The sequence below is a fragment of the Triturus cristatus genome, chromosome 7 (genome assembly GCF_964204655.1).
Source record: "Triturus cristatus chromosome 7, aTriCri1.1, whole genome shotgun sequence".
NCBI classification, from domain to species: domain Eukaryota; kingdom Metazoa; phylum Chordata; class Amphibia; order Caudata; family Salamandridae; genus Triturus; species Triturus cristatus.
Window position 1 is genome coordinate 1,084,978,574 of NC_140590.1, and position 23,333 is coordinate 1,085,001,906.

A 23,333-nucleotide genomic window follows, 5' to 3' on the forward strand; every position below is an offset into this window, starting at 1 on the left:
ACCCTGTGCCCAATGGAAACAGTCCGGCCCGAACCGCCAAGCCAGGTCCTCCCTGGACTGAAAACAAGCATCCTAGGACCGGTTTCGGGGTTTCACCCCTCTTCAGCCAGGATAGCTTGATTCCAGTGGCATGGAGAGCATGGGACTCACGTCTGAGCATACCCTTTCCACTCGGGGTGACAAATGCAAAAACAACAGTTGATAGACAGAATGCAGAACAATGTCATACATTCACCCCAGTACAGAGATCTGGGCCTAAATCTATTGTTTGTTTGCTCACCATGCCATTCCAGTTTGAACCCAGCCATATGCAAATCAGGCTTGACCCTGTGCCTCATGGGAACAGTCCAGCCCGAACTGCCAAGCCAGGACCTCCCTGGATTGAAAACAAGCAATTAGGCAAAACAGCATGATACTCAAAATTCAGTGGTGGCTCAATTATTCTAGATCATGGAACAGATGGAATTTTACAGACAGACTGGCCAGTGTGTTTATGCACTGTGACTGAATGCATCCAGGCCAAGAAGCCATGTTCAAATCTGCTGGTGTTATCTCCAAAGAGGTGCATGACCTGCCCATTAGAAAACCTGCAGCAGTGGCATGGGAATGGTCTTACTACAAAAAAGGGAGGAAGGCTTCGCTGTGGGCAACTATATCTAAAATTTCAGGAGTTTGAGTTATTGTGTGTCTATACTGAAAATTATGTATCGTGAAAGCTTTTGTGCATCATGTCTGAGATTGCCTGGTAAGAATGAGTCAGGCAGTCACATAAGCTTACATGTCAACATTTTGAAACAAGGAAGAGGGGATTTAAAAAAATTAAATCGGGGGTCTTAATTTTTCTTAATGACGTATATTGAAGCAAAGGCAATTTCTTGCTGTTTAAAGCTGAAATTAAGACAAAATTAGCAGTCTCCCGACTGAATCGGGTCAGTTGGCATGTATGCATAAGTGGCATGTCCCAGCCTTGCTGACTTTCATTTTCTCTGGCCTGAAGTCTAAAATCACCAGGAAGCTCTGTGCTGAATCATTTCACTTGCTTTCTGCACCTGTTAATTTCCAGCAGTCAATTCTCAGTGTGTGGAGAATGGAAGCTCTGTAAAGGCATTAATCTTGATAATTGGCATTTCAAACAATGTTGAAACAGAATATCAAAATTATTTAGTCCCATGCCAAAATATTCAGAAATCTACATCAAACTGCACTCACTGAATATAAATGTTGCATTTGTATGAGAATCAATCAATCAATCAATCAGGGTTTATAAAGCGCAACTACTCTCCCGCAAGAGTCTCAAGGAACTAGGGGGTAGGGGCGTCTCCGTGGTGTGCTGGGGTCATCCGAAAAACTAGGTCTTGAGATCTTTCCTGAACTGGGGCAGTGTGTGGGTTTGAAGGAAGCGGATGGGGAGGTTGTTCCAGGCCTTGGCTGTGAGGTAGGAGAAAGGCTTCAATTCCATTCTGGTCTTGTAGATGCGTGGGACGGTGGCCAGAGAGAGGTCGGCTGATCGGAGGTGTCTCTTGGGTGCGTGGAAGGAGAGGCAGTCATTTAGGTATGCTGGTCCAATTTTGTGGAGGGCCTTGTAAGCATGGGTGATGAGCTTGAAGGTTATTCTTTTTTCGATGGGGAGCCAGTGGAGATCGTGGAGGTGTTGGGTGATGTGGTGGTCGTGGGGTATGTCTAAGACTAATCTGGCTGTGGCTATCTGGACGGTCTGTAGCTTGTGAAGTACTTTCTTGTTGATTCTGGCCTAGAGAGCGTTGCCGTAATGCAGTTCGCTGTTGATGAGGGCGTACGTGACAGTTTTTCTGGATTCGGGAGGGATCCATCTGAACGTTTGTTGCAGTATGCGGAGGGTGTTGAAACATGCTGAAGATACGGTGTTGATCTGGTGGTTCATCGTGAGAGCTGAGTCTATTATAATGTAGAGGTTTCGTGCATGGTCCGTGGTGGGGGGGCTTCTGAGGGTGGGGGCCACCTGGTGTCATCCCAGGCGGATGGGGTGGGGCCAAGGATGAGGACTTCTGTTTTCTCTGAGTTGAGTTTCAGGCAGCTCCTCTTCATCTAGGTGGCGATGGCATTCATCCCTTCTTGGAAGTTGTGCTTGGTGATGTTGGGTACTGTGGTGAGGGATAGGATGAGCTGGGTGTTGTTGGAGACTATCTTGAGCCCATGGTTTCTGACAATGGTTGCGAGGGGGCCATGTAGATGTTGAAGAGGGTGGGGATGAGGGAGGATCCCAGGGCACTCCACATCTGGTCTCTGTTGGTTCTGAGAGAAAAGGCGGAAGTCTGACTCGCTGAGTTCTGCTTGTGAAAAATAAGCATATTCAGTCAAGGGCCTTTCTGTGGATGCTGGCATCATGTAGTCTGGTGGCTAGGGTGCAGTGGGAGACGGTGTTGAAGGCAGCTGAGCAGTCGAGTAGGATGAGAGCTGCTGTTTGGCCCTGGTTGAGGAGGGAGTGGATGTTGTTGGTGGTGGCGAGTATGTGTACTGTTGGTTTTCCTAAGGAGAAGTGGATGCAGCGGTGGTATGTCCAGAGGAGTTCTGTTGTGTGGGCTGTAGGAGATGCTCTTTCCATCTGTGAAGATGATATCAAGTGTGTGTCCCGCTGTGTGTAGGGGGGTGGTGACAGGTTGCTTCAGTCCTATGTTGGCAAGGTCTCTAGGAGGGGGGTGGTGTTGGGATCGTTGTGGTTGTCCAGATGGAAGTTTAGGTCTTCAAGAAGAATGTAGTCTGTGGAGGCGAGGGCATGGGGTGCGATGAGGTTGGCGATGGTGTTGGTAAAAGGAACGCGGGGGCCAGGCAGCCTGTAGATGAGGGTTCCGCTTAGAGTCGTTTTGGGGTTGGTTTGGTTCTGGAAGTGGAGATATTCCATGAGGGTCATAGCGTCGTCCAGGTCTGTGGTTGTCATGCGGAGGGAGCTTTTGTGGACGATGGCGATGCCTCGCACTGGGCGGTCTTTTCTCAAAATCTTGTATCCTGGGGAATGGCAGTTGCGAGGTCGGGCGCAAAGTTGGCATTGGTCCTGGTTACTTTGAGGAAGGCAACATCGGACATGTGGGTGTTGATGAGGTCCCAGATTTCTATGGTGTGCTTGTGTAGGAAGCACATGTTGAGGAGGATACAATTCAGTGGTTAGTTTGCGATGATGTCCGGTAGGCTGGGGGCCGCTACAGGAGTCCGGAGGTGGGTGAAGGTGCAGCAGTAGTGTCGGCAGGAGATCGGGCTTTGGGTGTCGCTAGGTGTCGAGAGCTGGCATTTGTTGCTGTGTCTGAAGTTGAGAGAGAGAAGAGTGATGGAGTCGTAGCGGAGGCGGGTCGAAGGACCAGTGTCCCTGGTGCTGGTGGTGGTCGGGTGTGCCTTTGGTGCGCCAGTGGCGCAGCTGCCCAGCGGCTGCCATTAAGTAGGGGTTGGGGGGCGGTCAGCTAGGAGTTGGTAGCAGGAGTGGGAAGGACACACTGGAGGGGCCACAAGGGCTGCAGCGGCCGGGAGAGCGAAACTGTAAAAGAGAGAGCAAAAGAAAAAAAGAGGGCACATAAGAGAAAATAGAAAGCAAAAAGGGAAGGGGGAGAGCAAAAGAGAGAAGAGGGAGCAAAAGAGAAAAGAGAGAGCACAAGAGACAATAGGGAGAAAAAGAGAAAAGAGAGCAAAAAAGAGAAGAGAGGGCACAGAAAAAAAGCGGAACAGTGGAAGAGCAGAGTGCTCTTCCACTGGACCTCTAGGGATGAGGTGCAGGCAGGAGCCTACGGGTAGAGGAGGGCCTCAAACCTATTGCAGAACGGAGAGCACAGGTCTCTTAGGACAGCACTTAGTGGTGGAGCTGCACGGGACAGAGCAGTCACATGGATCAGGTCAGTGTTCTTGCTCTTCTTGCTGCACATCGGCCACCATTAAGTAGGGGTCGGTGGAGGGCGGTCAGCTGGGAGGTGGGAAGTACACGCCGGAGAGGGAGGGGCCACGGGGGCAGCAGCAGCAGAGAGCGCAAAACTGTAAAAGAGAGAGCAAAAGAGAAAAAGAGGGAGCAAAAGAGAAAAGAGAGAGCAAACAGAGAAAGGAGAGAGCAAAAGAGAAAAGAGGAAGCAAAAGTGAAAAAAGAGCGCACAAGAGGAAAGAGGGAGCAAAAGAGAAAAGAAAGAGCATAAGAGAAAAGAGAGAGCACAGCAGAAAAAAGGGAGCAAAGAGAAAAGAGGCAACAGAGGGCACAGAAAAAAGCAGAACAGCAGAAAAGTAGAGTGCTCTCCCACTGGACCACCAGGGATGAGGCGCAGGCATGAGCTTACCGGTGGACAAGGGCCTCAAACCTATGGCAGAATGGAGAGCACAAGTCTCTCAGGGCAGCTCTTAATGATGGAGCTGTGCGGGGTAGAGCAGTCCCACTCATAGCGTGGGAAGTGTTTTAATATTTTAAAAATTTGTATTTAATATGTACATTTTGTAATTGGTTAGTTGGATTATTATTAATTTTATTTATAAGTGAATGTGTATGTAATTTTTATTAATGTTTTTAAAGTATCACATTTAGGTGTCGATTCCGATCCGTTAAAACCCGGGTACGAACCGTCGGACGGAGCGTTTTCTCCATCCGACTCGTACCCGGGAAAAACCCCTTACAAACCCGCAAGTACGATTTGTCCTGAAATACATTTTTCATACGAATCGTAAAAACCACCGACCGACAAAAAAATACCCACAATTCCGATCTGGGACACCACGTACGTGACGTCCAGACGGAGTCAGGCAGCGTTTCACGAACCAACAAGTACGATCCGTGCCCACGTCACTCCGCACAGATAATATTTTACGGCAGCCAAAAACTGCCGGGAAATCAGGACGACGTGCAGAAGGAGCACCTGTACGCGACGGACAGCCATGGACCCCAACCTACGTGTCATCCCGGCCCTCATAGCAGTCGACCTGGTGTACAGGAACTGCCGCAGACGCCGCAGAAGGTCAGAACAACACCCAGGGGCAAGGGGGGGCAGGGGCATGAAACATAACCCCCACCCAAGTAAAAAATTATACATGCCCTGTACATACCTGACCCCCAGGGCCTGGTCACTTCGGGGGGTGGGGGCGTGTCCACCAAGGCCTGCGTCCCACCACAACGGAAGTAGACATGGATGCGACCTGTCAACACAACAATTGTGGTACGCACCGTACCCACTCCTTAAGAGCGTGGGTACGGGTCCTACCACGCCCACCCCTACGTCACCCCAACAATGTGGGTACGGCCCGTACCCACGTCCTAAAGGCATGGGTACGGGCCGTACCACCATTGTTGGTGTGACGTAGGGGTAGGCGCGGTACGACCCGTACCCATGCTCTGAAGGCCTGGGTACGGGCTGTACCCCCACTGTAGGGGTGCCGTAGGGGTGGGCTTGGTTGACCCGTACCCACGCTCATAAGGTGTGGGTATGGCCCGTACCCCTACGGCACCCCAACAGTGGGGGTACGGCCCATACCCAGGCCTTCAGAGCGTGGGTACGAGTCGTATCACGCCCACCCCTACGGCACCCCAACAGTGGGGCTACGGCCCGTACCCAGGCCTTCAGAGTGTGGGTACGGGTCGTACCACGTCTACCCCTACATCACACCAACAATGGTGGTACGGCCCGTACCCATGCCTTTAGGACGTGGGTACGGGTCGTACCACGCCATTGGACAGACACATAGGGGTATGTGCCCATCACCCCCAGCAGTGCCCAGACATAGGAGGGGTGGGTGCAGAGTCCTCCCAGCAGTGGACAGACATATGAGGGTTGGGTGCAGAGTCCTCCCAGCAGTGCCCAGACATAGGAGACACAGTGACTGCGTGGCTGCTGTATGCCCCCGACCCAGTGGCTGTGCCTACTCCCCCCTGTGTGTGCGTGACAGGAGGTGTGCGCTTGGCCTTCCGTGGTGGTGTGCTGCCTGTGTCTGGTGGTGCGTGCATGGGGACATCTGGGTGTGCTTGGGACAGGCATGGGAGTGGGAAGTGTGGATGGTGCAGGGGTAGGGGGGGACGGAGCGCTGCAGGAGACCCACTGTTGCCGTCAGTGACGAGTCCATGGACCTCAGTAACATCCGTTGGTCAGACATCGCTGATGACATGCCCTCCATGTACGACACCATCTGTGTCAGCAGTCTGGTGTGGCCATGGAGGACAGTAAGCAGCAATGTCTGACCAACCTACAACTGCCGCAGAATGTCCACAGACTCGGCATTGATGGCAACAGGGGAGACAGGGGCAGGGGGTGCGGTGCCTGGCACGAAGGAGACATGTTGTCGCCTAGCACGGACAGAAGGGACCCGAGCAAGTGGGAGGCTGGTGATGGGAATGGAGGGGGCGGCGAGAGATGGAGTTCTGCTTTCAGCTCTGGGAGCAGCCTCCGCCCCCTCTGGGAGCTCAGCCTCGGACCTGTCAGCGTCATAGTCGGTGGTGGGACTGGACAGGTCCTCCGCCTCACTCCCCTCGGCCTCCGTACCACTCGCTGCGCCAGACTCCCCAGCACTGGTGGCACCGGTGCTGGATCCCTCCTCCACGTCCGTGCCAGTGTCTTCCTCGGTTAACCCTGACGATGCTGTGGGCAAGGTGAAGAGACAGGAAATAATCAGACACCTGTATACATATGACACATGAGTCAAAACTACATAGGTCACAGTGCATAGCATGAAAAGCAACATGAGTAACATCTACAATACTACGCACATATGTAGGCCCTGCACCACACAATTGGTTGACCCACCATGCCACTGAGAAACAATGGAGCGTTACAACAAACAAATGATGGACGGAATGCTGACAATGCAGACATTCTCCCCCAGTCAAGAGATCTGGGTTAAATCCATCGTTCTTTTGCCCACTACACCACCCCAGTTTAGACATGGCCATATGCAAATCAGTCTTGACCCTGTGCCTCATGGGAACAGTCCAGCCCGAACTGCCAAGCCATGTCTTCCCTGGACCGGAATCAAGCATCCTAGGACCGGTTTCTGGCTATCAGCCGTCATCAGCCAGGATAGCTTGACTCCAGTGGTGTAGTGAGCACGGGTCCCACGTCTGGGAATACCCATCTCACTTAGGGCGAAAAGCGTTACAACAAACAAATGATGGACGGAATGCTGACAATGCAGACATTCTCCCCCAGTCAAGAGATCTGGGTTAAATCCATCGTTCTTTTGCCCACTACACCACCCCAGTTTAGACATGGCCATATGCAAATCAGTCTTGACCCTGTGCCTCATGGGAACAGTCCAGCCCGAACTGCCAAGCCATGTCTTCCCTGGACCGGAATCAAGCATCCTAGGACCGGTTTCTGGCTATCAGCCGTCATCAGCCAGGATAGCTTGACTCCAGTGGTGTAGTGAGCACGGGTCCCACGTCTGGGAATACCCATCCCACTTAGGGCGAAAAGCGTTACAACAAACAAATGATGGACGGAATGCTGACAATGCAGACATTCTCCCCCAGTCAAGAGATCTGGGTTAAATCCATCGTTCTTTTGCCCACTACACCACCCCAGTTTAGACATGGCCATATGCAAATCAGTCTTGACCCTGAGCCTCATGGGAACAGTCCAGCCCGAACTGCCAAGCCATGTCTTCCCTGGACCGGAATCAAGCATCCTAGGACCGGTTTCTGGCTATCAGCCGTCATCAGCCAGGATAGCTTGACTCCAGTGGTGTAGTGAGCACGGGTCCCACGTCTGGGAATACCCATCCCACTTAGGGCGAAAAGCGTTACAACAAACAAATGATGGACGGAATGCTGACAATGCAGACATTCTCCCCCAGTCAAGAGATCTGGGTTAAATCCATCGTTCTTTTGCCCACTACACCACCCCAGTTTAGACATGGCCATATGCAAATCAGTCTTGACCCTGTGCCTCATGGGAACAGTCCAGCCCGAACTGCCAAGCCATGTCTTCCATGGACCGGAATCAAGCATCCTAGGACCGGTTTCTGGCTATCAGCCGTCATCAGCCAGGATAGCTTGACTCCAGTGGTGTAGTGAGCACGGGTCCCACGTCTGGGAATACCCATCCCACTTAGGGCGAAAAGCGTTACAACAAACAAATGATGGACGGAATGCTGACAATGCAGACATTCTCCCCCAGTCAAGAGATCTGGGTTAAATCCATCGTTCTTTTGCCCACTACACCACCCCAGTTTAGACATGGCCATATGCAAATCAGTCTTGACCCTGTGCCTCATGGGAACAGTCCAGCCCGAACTGCCAAGCCATGTCTTCCCTGGACCGGAATCAAGCATCCTAGGACCGGTTTCTGGCTATCAGCCGTCATCAGCCAGGATAGCTTGACTCCAGTGGTGTAGTGAGCACGGGTCCCACGTCTGGGAATACCCATCCCACTTAGGGCGAAAAGCGTTACAACAAACAAATGATGGACGGAATGCTGACAATGCAGACATTCTCCCCCAGTCAAGAGATCTGGGTTAAATCCATCGTTCTTTTGCCCACTACACCACCCCAGTTTAGACATGGCCATATGCAAATCAGTCTTGACCCTGTGCCTCATGGGAACAGTCCAGCCCGAACTGCCAAGCCATGTCTTCCCTGGACCGGAATCAAGCATCCTAGGACCGGTTTCTGGCTATCAGCCGTCATCAGCCAGGATAGCTTGACTCCAGTGGTGTAGTGAGCACGGGTCCCACGTCTGGGAATACCCATCCCACTTAGGGCGAAAAGCGTTACAACAAACAAATGATGGACGGAATGCTGACAATGCAGACATTCTCCCCCAGTCAAGAGATCTGGGTTAAATCCATCGTTCTTTTGCCCACTACACCACCCCAGTTTAGACATGGCCATATGCAAATCAGTCTTGACCCTGTGCCTCATGGGAACAGTCCAGCCCGAACTGCCAAGCCATGTCTTCCCTGGACCGGAATCAAGCATCCTAGGACCGGTTTCTGGCTATCAGCCGTCATCAGCCAGGATAGCTTGACTCCAGTGGTGTAGTGAGCACGGGTCCCACGTCTGGGAATACCCATCCCACTTAGGGCGAAAAGCGTTACAACAAACAAATGATGGACGGAATGCTGACAATGCAGACATTCTCCCCCAGTCAAGAGATCTGGGTTAAATCCATCGTTCTTTTGCCCACTACACCACCCCAGTTTAGACATGGCCATATGCAAATCAGTCTTGACCCTGTGCCTCATGGGAACAGTCCAGCCCGAACTGCCAAGCCATGTCTTCCCTGGACCGGAATCAAGCATCCTAGGACCGGTTTCTGGCTATCAGCCGTCATCAGCCAGGATAGCTTGACTCCAGTGGTGTAGTGAGCACGGGTCCCACGTCTGGGAATACCCAACAATGGAGAGCATGACACAACAGCAAATTACTTGATATCAAATTATACAGAGGAGCTAGTGTCTGGGGACAGTCGAGCACAGCATCTGGACAACACACCGTTGCCAAAATAGGGATGAGCAGGAACCATGTCTTTTAACTTTTGGCACATGCTGCAAAGCGAAAACATTAAACCATGTGCAACATGACTGGGACAATACTTGTTGAGTGTCTGTTCAGACAATCATCCTACACAGGCCAGACCTGGCAAGGAGACATAAGGTTTGGACATGTAGGCCTTGCCCGCACAAACCCCCCCTACCTGAGACAATGTGATTGAGACAGAGGAAGTACTTACACCTCTTACTCGGAGATTACAAAAATGGCCTTCAAGAAATCCTGATTGCACACGAACTACCCCTTGTGTGCCTGACCACACATATTATTTACAAACAACCATCATCAGATAGTTGTACCGAGACACACAGGCACTGGCCACTGTGAGTATGCACAAGGCAAATTGGGTCACCCTGTACAGTGGACACATGTAGCACACTTTACTCAAATACAAATGAGGCCAGGGTACAATGCCACAGGGCCCAACCTATGCTGAAGACACAGAGAATGTCCACATTGTTGGATGGCACACATGATATCTAGGAAAAGGTGCCCCAGGGGACTGTAGTGGCCACACTCCTCCATGGTCCTGGATGGATATGACTGCAACAGGAGCGACCGTACCTGCACTATGCATATCTCCCACTCATGCACATCATGTCTGAGGGCACAACATTGGTCATGCATGTGGCAAGTCTGTTCATTTTAAGACACGCTCCTACTTCGGGACTCAGCATCAGTGCCAACTATCATGGACCCCCCAATGACTGAACTGGACAGGGCACAGGCAAGGTCCCAACACATGTCACACACCACCGCCACACATGATGCTGCAAGCATTGGGCACTTGGATTAACTGGCAGCCTAGATAACCTTGTGCAAGAGTGACTACACACAGACCAGGGAACACATATCAAGGAGGGGAAGGGAGGAAGAACAGCACCGGTTGACTTGGGGGATCAGTATATGCTCTGCACATATAAACCCTGGCAGTGTATCCTGGTGACACACAACAAACACACATGTACCTACCCCCTTCCTGCTGTTGCAACTCCTGTAAGCGCCTATCCAACTCTGGGAAGACCACCGCCAGGACATGCTTCATGAGGTGGGTCAGTCGGCGACGCCCGCCGTGGGGGCGTGGTGGTGAGTCCCCGGGCTGGACCCGGGCGATCCTCTGGGTCAGCACCGGATATCCTGCCATTGTTTCCTCACTTGGGCCAGGCGCTGCTTGCGACCCTCCACCGACCTCACGGCCCTGACGGCCTGCTCCCAGATCTCCCCCTTGGCATAGGCACCTACCTGTGAGGATGACAAAGTGAGACAACATCAATACACCTGCTACATGTCACAGAGACACACATTTGAACAATTTGGCTGGTTTGAACAGGGCATAGTATGCAGCCAACTCATTGCATCCTTGTCATAGGGACATTATCCTCTGGGGAAGGCCAAATACACTACGTGGCATTAAAAGTACACAGGTGGCATGAGGGGTGCAACACAATCAATGATCATGGCTCACACTGTGCATCAAATGCAACACCAGGATTATGGACAGCACCTCAAAGCAGTCACATGCCCCAGGCCACTGACACAACCTCAGCAGAGTACACAGACACACACAGGCACAGGACAATCACCTGCCATTGGCAACTGCGGGTACAAACCTCACTCTGCACATGTGCCACTTGACTGGGGGGTGTCACAGGTGTTGGGCTAGCTCAGCACGTCAGACACACAGCACTGCTCCCTGCTCACATCAGATGGGTTGGGTATATGCATCCCTGATGCAGCTGGGCTGCAACACTCCACATAGACACTCACCCACATGACAGGGGACTTACACACAGACCAATGTCGAGGGGACGAACACATCATTTGGAGACTCTCACCACAGGTATACTCAACTCACACACATCCGTAGGTACAGTCACCTGTCACACTGGGGGGACCACAGAATCACATCAGGACTGTAGAAACAACGTTCCCAAGAGGATTAGCCAGGCTGAATGTGGCATGCACCATGCAGTTATTGTCACAGTAAGCACTATGCAAGTGAGGAGTGCAGACATGAACTACAGCATGCTCCGCATGGGAGACATGAGGCATTCCCCCCCCTGGGATTCACTCTAAACAACATTGCATGTCTGTCACACCTGGACACAATGCCAGAAGTGACAGTCACAAAAAAGGGGCACAGTCTAAGCTAGTGGAGTCAGCACTCACCTGCTCCCCTGGTCTCCCATACAGGCTGGGGTACTGTGGGAGGATGACATCCAGTAATGCCACATTCTCCTCCAGGGTGAATGGCTGGGCCCTCTCCACAGACCTGGTCATGGTGACAGAGGAAGCAATGACAGCAGCAGTGATGTGGAATGGAAGGTTGTGCAGGCAAGTGCTCTCTCATGGGACCTGGCTGCCTTATATCTACCTTGCTTGGCTGTTTCATTTACAGGAGTACAGAGTAATTGGTCAATCTCATTAGCATCCTACGTTTCCTCCAATCCCTTTAAACATACCCCAGTGAGGGCCTTTGCATGGTTTAAAATTTGAGCATGATGTCACGTCAACAACCACTTTGCAACATAGTATATTGTCTCCAACCGACTTTTGCTGGCCACCTGATGAAAAAGTTTGAAATTGAAACTCGGTCTCCATGGGGAGGAGCCAAGATGGCGACCGGGACGGCAGCGTAGGCTCCCTGCTCCGTGAACCTCCGCACCCCGCACAGATATCCTGCACGAGATCCTTAGCCTGCGCCATCTACCCGTGTTGGTGAACGCGAGCGGCGACCGGCCGTGTGACCCCGAAGTTTCTGGCAGCGGTACCGCCGGAGAAATGTCCGTCTGAAGTTTGCGGCCTGTGCAGCCCCGGAGCCGGGACCTCGAGTGAACGCCGTGGCCGGGCGGCAGTGCAACAACAACGGCCTTTGGTGACTGGGTGTGGTCGGACTGCCGGAGTGGTGCGAATGTCGGACTGCGCTTCGCCGTGGTCGCTCCTACCACTAAGCGTAGCTGAACGAGTGCGTGCCCGTGGTGGCAACTCCAAGACTCTCCGGTGATTGCTTCAGCCTTCGCCGGTGAGCTGCCCGGACGCCGCCCGTGACTTGTCCCGATTCTTGCGGGCTGCTCCCGGATTTTCGCGGGCGCTGGTCCGTGGTGGGGACGACCGTGGCCCGTGACCACACACCGGACACATTGTTTGCCTGCCCTCGGAACCCAGTTACCAGTGCCATGGAACCCGAGGCGCTTGTGTCTGAGCCCCGGCCCCGATATGGGATGGACCTACCCAGCGGCCAGTTTGGTATGCCTGAGTCCACCATCCTGTACACCGGGTTGCAGCAGGATTGGGAGGGTGCGACTCTGAGGAGCGTAGCGGAGCGAGCGCCGGGAGCTGTACTGGGGTACGGTGACCTTCTCGAGGCTCTCGGTGCCCTTCACTCCACCCTGATTCACGGAGCCTGGGTGTTGGGGAGCAAGCTCGATGGAGTGACATCAGCGTCGGAACAGTTGCCGCCTGCCTATCCCCAGGTACACTGGGACTTCTCATGCCGCGCACGGGGGGACAGTGTCGTGGCCGCCCCTGTGAATAGTGCACGCCTGGACTCTCCGGACAGTATATTAAAGTGCGATCAGCTGGCTGTGGATTTGGTCTGTCCCGGAGGTCTCGGTCCTGAGTGGGGGGTGGTGGCCTTGCCCCGTGCGCGGTCTCCGACGACCCAGGCAACGTCCAAGCAACGGTCGCCCGCCCTGGCTGATTCCGCCTTCCTGGGCCTGGTGTGCAGTGTAAATCCTGGCTCGGCATCGGGAAAGACGATCCTCCCTAGAGCTGACTGTGTCGATCTTCAGAGCCCTCTACCCTACCTGTGTGTGTCGCTTCCTGAGTTTTATTGGACACTTCTCTTCCTGGTAACATTGGACATGGCACTGGGACGAGGGGTATGCATGGGTGGGTTTGCAAAGAGTGGCCAAGGATGATGCTGACCCTTCCGAGGTGGTCACCTACTAGGCGGGCGGGCTCGGGAGTTGTGTGCTCTCACGGCATAACTGTTAGTGTACCAAGTGCGTAATGCTCCTTACTCCTCTTTGACAGGGTCGATTTTGTGTTCTTTATTGTGTGCTTTATGGGAAACCGTGTGGTGCGGGAGGGAGAAGCCGGGGGCGTGTTTTGCAGGCCCTCCTCCAGTTTATTAATACTCTCTCTACCCCCCCGTTTGGTGGGGGCTCTTTTCCCACTTCTTTTCTCTGTTTCTTCTATATTTCGGGTCTGGTTTCGGGGCGACAGGCACACTGCTGGGGGGGGGCCGTACTCATCTGCAGAGGTGCAGGGTGGGGGGTTGGGGGGGGATCCTCTAGTCTTTCATCTCCTTTTCTATGGCCTCCTTTTCTTCCCTTATTCTTCTTTGTCTTTTTCTGGGATCAGCATGGTAGCACTCCTTTGTTGTTAATCACTGCTGTTTCCGGAGTGCCATAATTTCCGTGGAGTTTCCTGGGTCTTGGGGCAGGGGGTTGCAGGCGCAAATGGCCGTGTCATTCCTCTACATCCTGAACTTCCTGTTTCAGCGCCATTGCTTAGATAGACTGCTGGGTATTGTTTACGTTCATCGTTCTGCCTGCCATTTTTCGCTGCTGGGAAACTGTTTGGCACCTGATCCTTCCATCCTTTTCTATTATAAAATGTAAACCTTTATTATCCTGGTCTCCTACTTGGGCTGTTCAGAGACCGAGAGAATGCTAGCGTCGAGATTCTGCTCCCCGAGGTACTGACTGTGATAGACCTGCTTTCTGTTATTCTGATTGTTTAGCGGCCGGCCCCGGGGGTTGTAGGCCCATATGTGTAATTGATTGAAATGTCAATAAAGGTTTTCAAAAAAAAAAAAAAAAAGAAACTCGGTCTCCATGACAACCAGCATGCATTTAGGCCCTTATACTTGTCCCTCATGTGTCCCCTATGTAATTTCACTATACACACACAGGTACGGTGCGTTCCACACGCGAAGGGCACCACTACTCCAGTGACACGGTCTGTACTCGCGTGTATAGGGTCCGTATCACTATGCTAGTGTTGCCGTAGGCATACGCCATGGGATACGGTCCGTACACGTGTGTGTAGGGTCCGTATCCCTATGGCGTACGCCTACGGCTACACTAGCATAGTGGTACGGACCCTACACACGCGTGTACAGACCATATCCCTATGGCGTACACCTACAGCTACACTAGCATAGTGATACGGACCCTACACGCGTGTGTACGGACCGTATCCCTATGGCGTACGCCTACGGCTACACTAGCATAGTGCTACGGACCCTACACACGCGTGTACGGACCGTATCCCTATGACGTATGCCTACGGCTACACTAGCATAGTGATACCAGGACCCTACACACGCACTCAGAGCGTGTGTACGGTGCGTTTCACACCTTACACTGGTGACAGGTGGCACACAGAAAGGAATGGAACTGTCATACTTGCCCAAGGCTGGACATCAAGTAATTGTCAGTGCAGTCCTACATGTCGCGGGCATAGGTGTGTCAGGCTGTGATGTGGCATATATCTCCTCATGTTTGAACCCAATAGATGTGTGATGAGCTGTGTACACATGTCATGTGTGATGGTGCACTATGTGCCCCACATCCCCTTCACACCTTTTACATGTGTACATGTAGTACAGACTTGTCGAGCACTGCATGACTGGCATGGCACAGTCACCAACACCCGCAACTGTCCCCTGATGCCAGGTACACGGATAATTACACCTGACATGTAACTACCGGCGTGGCATGATGTGACTATGTCATGTGTGTGTCATGTGTTCCCATAAGCTTGCTGTTGGTGTTCCGTCAAATGCATCTGCAGTTGCTGCATCCAACATGTGTCTGTGTGTAGATGGGCATGGCACACAATTACGCAGACCAGGACACATGTGGAATCAGACGTAACGTGTGTATGTATGCATCGAACATGGACTTGCGAGACAAGGACATATCTGCGTAGTCTCAATGTATGTGTGATCAGTCTTGACAGGTACCCCTTCATGGCAAGGTGTGTGGTCTCTCCTTTTTCAAGGACATGTGACCTGTGCCTCTCGTGTTCCGCAACCTGTCTGTATGAGAAAACATATTTCTTCTGCACATATGTGGATGTCTGTCACTCCTGTAATGCGTCTGCCTGTTCACTTACACTGGCCCACAGCTACTTTCATGGCATGTCATGTTGACCTTGAGAACCCACGTTTGTAGCTGGCTCTTGGTAGGAGTATCACCTGGCTGGCATACGTGTCCAGGATATATTGCACAGACCAGACTCTGTATGTGGCATATGTGTATTAGCTGTTGAATATGTGCTCAGTCCATTGACATTGTTGTTGTAATGTACTCACTCTTCGTTATCCCTTCAAAATTACTGCAGGGCACCGCCTCTCCCCCGACCAATGCGAGACTTGGATGCCCTGAGGGAACGTGACTGTATACGCCGCTACCACTTCTCCCAACCATTGATTGACAACTTGACCGCAAGGCTGGCACCACACCTCCAACCGCTACACAGGTATCCTACTGCACTGACACCAAAGATGAAGGTGATGGCAGCCCTACATTTCTTTGCCACGGGTACGTTTCAATTGACCATAGCTGATGTTGGTGGCATGTCCCAGACCATGTTCAGCCATGTCCTGCATGATGTTTTAGAGGCCATGTTGGTTCACCTGGATGAATTTATAAATTTTCCAACTCGTGAGCAGTTGACAGGTGTCAAGGGTGAGTTCTATGGCCTGGGAGGGATGCCCCATGTCATTGGCTCCATTGATGGGACACATGTGGCTTTGGTACCACCACAGGCACAGGAGGTAGCCTATAGGAACCGCAAACATTACCACTCCATTAATGCCCTTGTGGTGTGTCTTGCTAACATGCTGATTTCCCATGTCTGTGCTCGTTTTCCAGGATCAGCACACAATGCCTACATCATGAGGCATAGCAGGGTGCCTGAAATGATGCTGCAGCTGCGCAACAAACGAGCATGTCTTGTTGGTGGGTATACTCGGTTAGTCCTGTATTTAGTGTCATCTTTATGTCCTACTGCTTCTCCTGACCCACTTCTGTCCATGATGTTTCCATAAAGGGGACTCTGGCTATCCCAACATGCCATGGCTGATCACGCCTCTCTGCAACCCCAGAACGGCTTCCGATCACTGGTACAATAACGCCCATGGGCAGACCAGGTGAGTGATTGAGAGGACTTTTGGCCTCCTGAAGAGCCGATTCCGGTGCCTCCACAAAACCGGCGGATCCCTCCCATATGCACCGGTGAAGGTCTGCAAAATCTTCCTCGTGTGCTGCATGCTGCACAACATGGCAGTGGAGAAAGCTGTGCCACTCATCCTGGATCCGGATGAGCTGGAACCTCCACCCGTGGAGGATGTAGGGCTTGGTCATGAGGCAAGTGATGTGGAGGAGGAGGAGGAGGACATCCGGAGTCGGCTCATACGCAACTTCTTCTCATAATGGTGAGTTCCAGTGTCTGAGTGTGCACGCATTGAGCCTTGTGTGGCATGTGTTGCAATGTGTGGGTCCATCTGCATGTATGCTAAGTGACTCAGAGGTGTGTTTGGATGTGTCACTCGAGTGATGATGTCATTAAACAAATTGTAGCTGAGACACTCTATTTTCACCTAGCATGTTGGCAACCTTATACGTGTCGAGTACATACCCATGCATGCGGATGAGCATCTTTTGGCTGACTTCTTGTGTGTCTCTCATCCCCAGGTATTTGCGCATGCTGTCTGCTGGTGGCATCGTGGGGCTCCTGCATTTCCTCATGAGTACAGCAACGTGTGCTGAATCAGCGTTACATGCACGGACATGGTGAAAATCCTCCTTTGGGTAAGGGATGCAGCAGGGCTTTTTGGGTGTGGTATTTGTTTACAATGTGTGTGCACTGCTCCTGTGCATGTTTTGTTACTATGCATACATGTCGAATCACCATGGGGCACATGACATGTAGCAGGATTCACATGAATTGATGGTCACACTTGTTGACAGTCATCTGTAATGGGATTGTGGATTGTGATGAAGGCATCAATGTGTGTAACACTGCCCTCGGAGACATACGGGATGCACCGGGTTGACATAGTGTGGGACATCCCCATAAGAGGCTCAATGGTGAATAGCAGCCTCTCCGTGAGCAGCAGGTGGTGTTTGGGCCAACCCTGTCACTTGTGTGCCAGTTCAATGGATTTCCAGCATCTGTGGTGCAGAGGGGGGTGCCAGTGTAGGTCCCACATGTTCATCCACATGACCTGTGCGTCTGTTAATATTGATGCATTTGCCTTCATGCGAGCATGAATAATAAAGGTGTCCCTCAGCCTCCAAGGTGCCTCATCTCTATCAATGCAGGTCTCTTGCCACTGTGCATGCGGCATCTCTGGCATAGTTATCAGAGATTGTGCATATGAGTCTATGTGTAGAGTAGCAAGATGCAGGCTGTTTGTCAGGGATTAGAATCTGTATTGTGCATGAAGTCCATGGCTGTGTAGGTATTTTTGCATCTCTGTCCCCACAACGGGCACTCAGCACCTGCTGAGTGTTTGTTTCCTGTGCGCAGCTCGCACTTCAGTTTCCTGATCCGCTGTCAGTCATCTTTGGTGATTGTGCATCCATTGTCTCTGTGTGTGCCATGTTGAACCAGACACTCCTTCCTTAACATACACCTTTTGCAGTAGTCCTTTCTGACATCCTTGTCTTTGTGTGCAACTTGTGGCATGGTTTTCAGGACATGGCGCCTGCTGCTGCCGGCCCTGCAGCAAGGGCACACAAACTTTCAATATTCAGCCTCACACACACGCCTCTAAGGTGCTCCTCCCTTCCTCCCTCCACCCATTCATGTGGGTGTAATCAGCTTGTGTGTGACACCGTTGCGGCCACGCGGTGGCAAAGGCTGGACCGTCTGCACATGCTACGTGCACATTGCACATGCCTCATGTCCTTGCATTAGCCACATCACGCTACAGTATGATGTTGCAGCCACCCTCCAAGCAATGTCCATCCAAAACATCTGTTGCCTGCGCTCATGCACTAAGCGACCACACAACACCTTTGCATAATGAGCGTGCAACTCCAACTGCCTACACAGCGCTGGCATGCCTTCCAGGCCCTGTCACACCAACCAGGTCATGTCCCTCCTACTCCCCACCGGCTATGTACCCCAACAAGGCCATGGGAGTGGGGCTCCAGGCCTCTGCATGTAGTATGGTGTCATTGTCGGACACATGGCAGAGGTATCATGTCTCAGCGTGTCAGTCTACAATGTGTCCAGGATCCCCCTCTACACAATCACATGCGCACAGCATCTCATCATCATCGTGTGTGCCATTGACAGCCAGGTGCTCCTCACCCTCCCCAAAGACGCAGACCTTGCCAGTTCTCATATTCAATTATGCATGAGATCCATTGGCAGATGGCTGAACATCAGCCACCTGATGCTGGACTTGTACAGGACTGAGGTGATCATCTGCGGATTGTCCCCTTACAGCTGGGTCATCTGCTTGTGTCCCACCCGCAAGGGCCCTGCACATGCACCCAGTGGCCACGCACACAAGCTGGTGTGCTTCATGGATTGCTTGCTGACATGTGCTATGCAGATCACCAGCATCTGTACCTCAGGCTGCAGCACACTCTGCATTATGCACATGATCCCCAGTTCGATCCACCTCAAGGCAAGACAGACCATCCCCCAGGTCCACTACAACATCCGTGTCAAATCCTACCCTGCCCTCTACGGAGCAAGTACATTACAACTCCCATGATACTTGTCCACATCCAGGGTGCATCTATACAGCTGTGCTTCAACATCCGGCGACCCAGCCACATCACCGTCCAGCAGAGATAGCTACAATGGATCACTGTCTGCTACAGGATGACCTTCACAATCCACACCCACACTCAGGAGGCATGCCACGACCACGAACCCAAAACAACCTTATGGTTCTGTCATCCAAGACACCATTGTGCCATCTCCATGCATCCAACCTTGGCCTGGCCAACATTCTCCACATCCACCTTACTCCAGCATGCAGGACATAGTTCTCCCACCTGGCTACACATACCTGGGACTCCCTCCCCAGGATACTCCACATGAGTCCTGACCGCTGCGCATGAATGATGCTCTTCAAAATAGGTCTGTCCGCACAGTTGTGCAAGCCCCCCCTCAGCAGGTTGAGCCCATCACGTGTGAGTATAGTGCTCCATGTCTGTATTGAATGATACATTGTGACCCATGTGTGTCCTGTGCCAGACTCAGATCCCAGGGTATGGATGGTTGGAGTTACTTAAACACTCAGGCATAGTTTGACATTACAACACACACATGTTATGGAATTATGCAAAATGACGGCATCATCTCATGATTGTGATGATTTTTATTTGTGGTGGGGTACGTATTTTGGTGGATGAAAAGAGGTGCTCGCCGGGTGTCTAGAATCCAAAGTTCACAGGGGGAGTTAGTATCCTTGGCATTGGAAGTCATCAGAGTCCATGGCACAGTCTTGGTCATCATTGGTCAGACTGTGACCAGCAAGTCCATGTGGCAGAGAATGTCTTTGGATGAGGTGCTGCTGTTGTGCCAGAGGGCCAGGTGCCAGGCCAGGTGACCTGGGAGATGTTAATGGTCCGCTGACTCTCACGGTCTTTTCCGTGGACGACCCACCTTCCTCCGGGGACCCTCTGATGCAGGCCGTGACGATGTTTGTGATGCTCCGTCGGACGAATCCTCCTCCTCCTCATCCCTCCCTGTGGCTGGTGGTGATCTTCGCCTGATGGCACAGGGAGGGTTGCCCATGTTGTCGGCAATCCAACGGAGTGAACGGCTCATGTCCGTTTGCCCCGCCACAAGCTCAGCCAGTCTTGCCTCCATCCTTGGTGTTGTCGTTGACTGGCATGTTGCTCGGCCTGCAGGGTTTTCATCTCCTCGAGGGTCCCCTTGATGTCTGTGAGGGTCGACACAACCTGGCTGATGCCCCTGGTGTCACGCCGGTATGTGTCCAGGATGTGGCATACGTGTGCCATACCGGTTTCCTCAGCTGGCTGGTCAGGTTCTCGCCTCCGCCATCCTCCACTCCCACCGCCCCTGCCCACACGAGCCTGGCCTGCCGTTGTGGGCACATTGTGTCTACGGGACCCCTGAGGGATGGCATTTGCGGGGTCGCCTGCCTCCTCCTTGGTGCCCGGAGAACCTTGTCCCTCCTGGTCAGACTGGCTGTGTTGTTCAGTGCGAGCAGGGCTCCTGGGTGTATCCTGGGATGTGGCAGGAATGGGGGTGGTGGTTGGCACAGTTGTACCTGATGCAGGTGCTGCAGGGGCTTGAGCACCAGAGAGGCCAGGTTGGTCAGGGACATCCACGGAGTGGTGAGAGTCGTCGCTGCCGGTGGGGTCTTCTTGACGCAGAGCCTGGGCCTGTGATTCTTCCCCCCCAGTGTTGGGGGGAGATCCATGACGTTGCCCTGTGTGTGAGAGAAAGACAATGTTAATGGTGTCTCATGCGACATCCATGTTTCATACATATTCATGTTGGCACAGTTCCTCTAGGTAGTTGGATATGGCTAGCATCCCTCTCAAAGTACACTTGTGGATGGGTATGTTGCGGGGGACAGATTGATATGTTCTCCTGAGTCTTTGGCCTGTCTAATGACTGCTAGGATGCTTATTTGGCTATGGATTGGTCTTGTAGTGTCACATGTCCATTGTGGGAGTGGCAAAATCCGTTGTTGCCCCGGGGGTGTGTGCTTGTGTAAGGGGGGGGGGGTATGACCGGGCATGCTGTTGGGTGAGGTGTGATTTGTCATTGGGTCTACCAGGTGATTTGTCTATCCCCTCATTGTGCATGCTGGCATGACAGTGAATGTGAGTTCCTGTGGTAGGTAGGTGGCATGTGGAGTTGGTGTTTGGGTGTACAGTGGTCACAGGAGGGCCTTGTGCTGTCTACAGCAGGGCCAAGTGTCATCTACCTTGTCTGTACTTAGCAAGTCCCTGTGCATTGAGCATGGTGCATGGCTATGTCCCTAGGCCACAGCTTTCCACACTTTTCATGTTGGTGACACACTTTTTGTAGCTGCATCATTTTTGGACACAGTAAGGCAGTGTAGCGAGCGAGCGTAGCGAGCGAGGCAGAACCGCCTGCCGGTTTGCACTGAAAGTGGGCAAATGTTGCATTTTCTAAACAATTAGAGGAAGCATGAAGGTTACTTAAGCATTTGTGAATCAGTTCTAACAAACACAGTGAGTGGCAAAACTGGGTGTCAGGTTAGGTTTGTGCCTGCAGCAAGGTTCTACTCATGCACAGATTGACACATGCCACAGTGATTTACAAGACAAAAAGGGATGGTTCACGCACTGGCAAAGCTTGAAACCATGCACAAAGTCCACCTGCTGATGAGCGAGCAAGCCCAAACCACCCAAGGGAGATTTGGTCTCCCTCTGTCTCCCTCTCTCTTTCTCCCTCGGTCTCCCTCTCAGTCTCTGTCTGTCTGTCTCAGTCTCTGTCTGTCCCTGTCTCTGCCTCTGTCTGTCACCCGCTGTCTCCCTCTCTGTCTCCCTCTGTCTCCAGCCCTCTCTTTCTCTCACTCCCTCCCTCTCTCCCTCCCTCTGTCACCTTCCTCCCTCTGTCTGTCTCCCTCTGTCGCCCTCTGTCTCCCTCTATCTCCCTCCCTCCCTCTCTCTCCCTCCCTCTGTCTGTCTCCCTCTCTCTTTCTGTCTCCCTCTCTGTCTCCCTCCCTCCCTCTGTCTGTCACCCTCTGTCACCTCAGCACAGCTTCCTGGGCACACACACTTTGCAGGTCTTTCAAGGGCCATTTGCTTTTTCATAAGGCTTAGTTTAGAATCTCCCGGCCCCCATAGAGCAGAGTGTCTCTGTGTCTGCGCTGCTGCGGAGGTGTGTGCTGACACTCTTTCAAAGGGATGCCTCTTCATTAGCTGCTGTTATGTGCAAAATGTCCGTTCATACGGATGTCATCCTGCAACGCGCACACCATTTGCAGGTGACACAGTACAATGTCGGGACACACTGTTTGGAAATCTTTGCCCTAGGCCATATGGGCTGAGGGCATTGGTGTCTGCTTCTGAGTTGCACGATGTGTTTTGTGAGGCCCACCATCCCAGCATCGCGGACATCCAGTCTTGTGTTGGCATTTTGTGTAGCCTGTGACTTGGCATGGCCTTCCTTGGTGAATGGGGCATGGACCCGTTAGTGGCATGTGCGTGTTTTTTGAGTTTGGTTGTGTCCGGTGTGGGCTTTGGGGTAGTTGCGTGCATTATTTGTAGTTGGGTTGTGGATGCGGTTCCCCCCATGTAAAGTGAGTTGTTTGTGTACTCACCAGGCTCTGCGACTCCTTCAAGTCCATGCACTCCCACCGGCGGAAGCGTGCCCATCACCTTCTCCTCCCAGGGATGGTAATGTACTGGTCTGCGGGGGGCACCACCTCCAGTGATGTTTGTCTGGGCGTGCTCTTCATTCATTTTTCTCTTGACCGCCCTCCGCAGATCGTACCACCTGGCTTGGCATTCATGCCTGGTCATTCTGATGGACGCAACAGCATTCACACGATCGACGATCCTCTGCCACAGGGCTGATTTCTCCGCTATGCTGGTCTGTCTGACCAATGTTCCAAAGAACTGTGCCTCGACTCTGATTACTTCGTTGACAAGGATCTCCAGCTCCTCCCTTGTGAACTTTGGATTCTTGTCTGTGGGCATGGTGTGGGGTGTGGGTGTGGATGGTTGTGGGTGTGTGGGTCTGGATGTGACGGTGTGTGTGTGAATGTGATGAGGGGGTGTTTGTGAAGGTGGTTGTGTGAAGGTGTGCAAGTGTAAGGTGTAGTCAGGATTCAGGTATGGTGCAGTGGTTTGTCTGTGGGGTCTGGCAGCAG

General features: G+C 52.4%; 1 protein-coding gene across 7 annotated transcripts in view; it reads right to left on the reverse strand.

The window, feature by feature from the left end:
- The window catches only part of LOC146811135 (uncharacterized), a 469,768-nt gene that overhangs the window by 368,745 nt on the left and 77,690 nt on the right, over nucleotides 1-23,333 (reverse strand). The gene's annotated exons all lie outside the window — the stretch shown is intronic.